Source organism: Typopeltis vanoorti, chromosome 5 (genome assembly GCF_054136105.1).
Source record: "Typopeltis vanoorti isolate ZY-2024b chromosome 5, IOZ_Tvanoo_1.0, whole genome shotgun sequence".
NCBI lineage: Eukaryota > Metazoa > Arthropoda > Arachnida > Uropygi > Thelyphonidae > Typopeltis > Typopeltis vanoorti.
In genome coordinates, this window is record NC_143553.1 from 58,909,385 (window position 1) to 58,914,616 (window position 5,232).

Sequence of the window (5,232 nt, forward strand, 5' to 3'; positions counted from 1 at the left end):
TCAGAAGAAACTGAATTCCAAAACAAAAAGTCCTTTTTCTTGTCACTAGTTCCATACAGACACAGAAGATCGTGACAGAAATGCGATATGTTATCGCACGTACTCTAGACGCCAAGAGACTTGCAGCAGGCAAAATACCTGTAGGATAATTTAAGCAAAGTTGAACCATTTCAACAACGTTTTTTTTTTGCATAGAAAATTTATAATAGTTAAATGATAAACATTTAAAGGTGTAAATATTTTTTTAAAAAATTTTAGAAATTTTTTAAAATTTCTTAATCTTTTTAAAAAATATTCAAATAGTTTTAAAGTTACATTTCTATTTCTAAGGAAAATATAAAAAATTTGGAAGTTTTACCAGCTCTATTGCTTAATCCTGTAAAAGTGTTCGTGAAACGTAATTATAAATGATAATCTCATTATATGGAATGTTTTTACAGACATAACAAAAATGCACAGTTGAGCAGTGCAATGAAAACAATTAAACACTTTTTAGGGGAAATTTTAGTATTAAAATATGATGTGTGTGTGTGTGTGTGTGTGTGTGTGTGTGTGTGTGTGTGTGTGTGTGTGTGTGTGTGTGTGTGTGTGTGTGTGTAGAAACACACAACAGACAGCTTCTGAAAAATCACCATTTGATAGTGACTTTAGTCCAAAAAAAAAAAAAAAAAAAGAAGGCCTAGAAAAAAATGCATTACTTCTTGACGGCTCTCAAATCCTAGAAGCAAAGCTCTCTCCCGCTAACAATGCATGAATTATAAAAGTATTAATATTCGGTATTTATTTTGCATTCCCTCGATGCTCGTGAACAGTTACATAGCTAATGCAATCAGACACATATCGTACACACTTGAAAGCTTTATTAGTTACTTCTTAATTCCAACGAAATCTGTACTAATCTTTGAAGCTGTGACGCTACAGAATTCTCCTAAGACGTTTTTTTTTTTGTCTTAACTTATTCTTCAGTCTTTACATACAACAAAGAAGTATGAAGTTGTTTTCCAGTTAGCCCCTCCCCTCCCCTCCTTCTGTAGCTCGTGTATGTCAATCAATAATTCATCGCGCGCTCTGTGTACACGAGGAGAACAAAACAGCTCCGGAGTGATCTTGGGAACACTGAGCAAGGTTTCATTACTTCCAGTGATGGATCTTTTATTTATTTATCAAGGAGGAAAATGTCTCTGGGGAATCACGGGACTTTTTTTTTTCTTTTTGGAAGTAGTCATCCTGTTTCCACTCCAAATTAAAAGATCAGTCGTAAAGAGACACATTAAGGGATAGATTGATACGCTAGCGATTTTAGCTCCAATAAGTGATTAGTTTAGATAATTCATGCATTGAAAATATAAAAAAAAAACACGTCCCCCTTCCCCCAACATCTGCCAACGCACGAAATGGAAACAAAAGAACCATCATAAAAATTGTCTTCATCTAAAAGGCATAGCGATGAGAAAAGTGAATATGAAATAAAAATCAATCACACGGCAATTGTAGAAGGCAGCTTTATCACCGCTTGGTGAAACATTAGACAACGCAGAAAAGAATTCTTTGAAAAATATTTGTTTCTCGGTCCATTAAAAATTTATAAAACTCATGCAAATTTAAACACGTATACATCTCACTCTCCGTTCGTTTTCAGAAGCTCTTGGCACTTTGCATTCTCAACAACTCGATGTCAAGTTTCGTTTGGGTTTGTGACGTCATGTTTCTAAAAATGAAAAAAATATTTGAATGAAGTTTTTAATTTCACTGCTTATCACTTCAAATATTTTAATTTCAGGTGAAATCTTTGCATATTTAATTTCCTGACAGATACGTTTTCTTTAAAATTTAGTTTAATTTGTGCGCTTCAAAAATTCTTTATTTAAGCCAAATAAATAAATGAAAAGCTTTCATAATGTCGTGCAAAAATGCAGTACCTTTTTATCGTCTATCTGTCAGCGCCTTTTCAATTTAAATTGAGAAACTGCTATTTTTTTTTTCTGCTTATTTCTTGCCCACCCTAGTGAAGGATATCTGATGGAAGATACCCAATAACAAATCGTCCTTAAGTCTCTTAAAAACGTTAATCTCTGTTTAGCTTCCGTCCTCTGAAAACAAAGATTCTTTTCTTATATACACTCAATGAATACAGACATTTCGTCAGGTTTTAAAATAAAAATAAAATAAAATCAGAACACATATTGCAGTATCTGTTCTGGTCAAGTTCGCACACGAAATAAATAAGTTAATAATAATATCTATGATGTGGAACTTTTAATATATAATTACTATATAAACCAAGTTGCATTTATTTTAGTTATACATTGCCGACCTGAGAATTTAAACAGTATTTTTAAACTTGTCGAATTTTGAATTTTCAAATTAATCGTCATCCCACCCACCATAGTCTCTCGAACTGTGGTACACCTTTTCTACCACATTTTGGTTAAAAATATTTTCTACCAAACTGTTAACAATATCTCTTCTCTGTATTTTGATTATCAAGAATTTAAATGCATATCAGCATTATTTCTTACCCTTTATTCTCTACAAAGCGTAGGAAATCAGTATTAGCATATAAGAAACTGTCTTTTTATTTTTCAAAATATCCAATCTCGAAGCTTCATTCAAACCGCAATGAATTTCCTTAAATAACAAAGAATAACATTAATAAACATTCTGAATCGAAAATCTTGAATATTAACATCACGTCTTATGCAATCATTCTAGAACTGTTCACAGTTTAAAAATGTGCATATGTAATACATGTGTGAATATTTTAAATAATCAATAGTCTCTCAATGATGGGATTTAATAAAAGTAAGACATGAAAATTTGCATGCTTTAACAATGTGCGTTTCAAATGCAAATTGCACAAAATATCGGTTGTCACCAGAAAATCCCATGGGGTATGCCTAACGTTCGTCACAATTAAATAATAGATTTTATGCTTCTTAATAATCTAATAACACGATTCATAGAAAATGTACGAAGATACATGCATGCTCTCTTTAGCTATTGTGCCATTCTACTCGGTATAATCTCTGGAAGTGAAGATGCAGCGTACACAGATGCGTGGTGAACAGTTCAGTGCACGTATATCAAATCTGTTCCGGTGAATAAATTTTAAAAAATTGTATTTTTAATTTTGATTTAAGTAGGATTATTTTGATGACAAAATGAGGAAATAATGTACAATAGCCTTATAAGAAAAACAAATAACCAGTTCATAGTATTGACAAGTTGTGTCCATAGTTCATAAACGAGCCCTGTAATTGGAAAAACAGAGTTTGAATCCTGTCTATCACTTGAGGAACTTTATCTCAGGCCTTTTCAAACAAATGGTAAGTTAGCCAGTATAATACGAAGGTGGGGATTTTCTTCAGAAAACTAGGGGTCTTCGTCTCTCATACTGGTCCCATGACATACAGATCTAAAGGCACTTAAAAAAGCTTTCAATCTGCCCATAAACCCAAAATTAAAATCATTCTACTACAAAGCACACCACGCTTGTTTGCCCACCAAAATATGGTGCACAGCGAAAAGGATCCCTCTTCAAGGCCCCGCCAGATGTCATTTTTTCCCCCAACCAGAAACACTTTACCACTTAATGATGTACTGTTCTCACACCTCCCGAATATGGAACACGGTTCAAACATTCACAAAACACAAACAACCCTTTACAGAACACACATTATACTGGTTAAACGAAGGTAACATTAACACAACTAAAGCAATCATCATTATAACAACCATGTACTCGATTTGGACATACAGATGCGACAAAATTTACGGAAGGGAAACAGGACCAGACATACTCAGGAAAATAAACAACATATTAAAAGAAACAATCACAGATACCATAAACAGAAACAAAATAACAAAACAACAATGGTGGCAAATAGGTCTCATCTCAGAATTCGAAGAACAACTGCAAATCATAGAAATAAAGGACCCACCATAAGTAAAAAATCATAAAACACACATATACACGATAAAATAAATATACATAAGCGAAAGAAAAGCATATTGTAAACTTTTTTCATTAAGCTTATAACCACTTGAACATTAATTGCTTTATACTATAATTAGTTGTAGTTCTGTGCATAATATTTGTCAATTATAGAGGTTGTAGTTTAGTTTTATGTATCAAAAATGTCAATGACAGTCTTTATAGTGGAAGAATTTCATGACATTTTACTGATCTGGTGGGTAACTTAAATATCTGCCAAAATGTAACCCTCTCCTTTTATGGTAAAACAAACACTACATATGTATATAGAGAGTTGCAATCTCAAAGTGATAATAATGAAGCAATAAACCATATAATGATATGCAAAAACAATTTTTAGTAATTATATGTTAAGAATATTTATAATATGTAAAGTAACTACATGTGTATGTATAAATATGGTATATGTAAATAGCGCTTAACACTTCATGATAAGTTAATAATGTATAATCCAAACTGTATATGTCAAGTCAAACAGGTCTGTAAAGAAGTGTCTCCGAAAGAATAATTATATGTATTATAGGTAAAATATTCATATGCATAGAAGACGTAGTATATGTAATGTAGTAATAGGTATATATGTATGTGTATGCATATGTGTGTATATGTACATACATGTATAAACATGTATATTTATATATGAATATTGTCAGATTAGTTAACAGTATAAAATCAACTGTTGTATATTTTAAAACAAACCTCACATAGGTTTAAGGAAAGGTGTCCCCTCACAAGAGACAATAACGTAGATCGAATCCCATATGTAAATGGAAATATACCACAAAAATATAGGAATTTCATTATAAAAAGGAAATAATGATTTGTGGAAATAGAAATGTGACTGGTAACTTAAATTCATAATACAGAATTCCATGGATAGTAAAGTTAGGTTACATTAAAAGAAAAATACTGCTCAGCTCACGTAAAAAGGACTGTAGGAAAAAGCAGACACTGAGCAGATTATGATGTTAAAAATAAGGAAAAATAAATTGTACATAATATATATATTATTAAGATATCAAGAAATGTAAATCAAAATGCCAGTTATAATAAGCATTCTATGTACAAATGTATATACTGTAAATACTTGTATATATATTTATTTTGATTGTACATAGATGCTTTAGTGTTAATAAAATATGCCTAGTGGCTATATGCTTCGCAACCCTATGCCTGGGGAAGGAGTGTCCGAGGTCCGTCGACGACTTGAGGAACTTAAGAATCTGCCATAGCTAAGT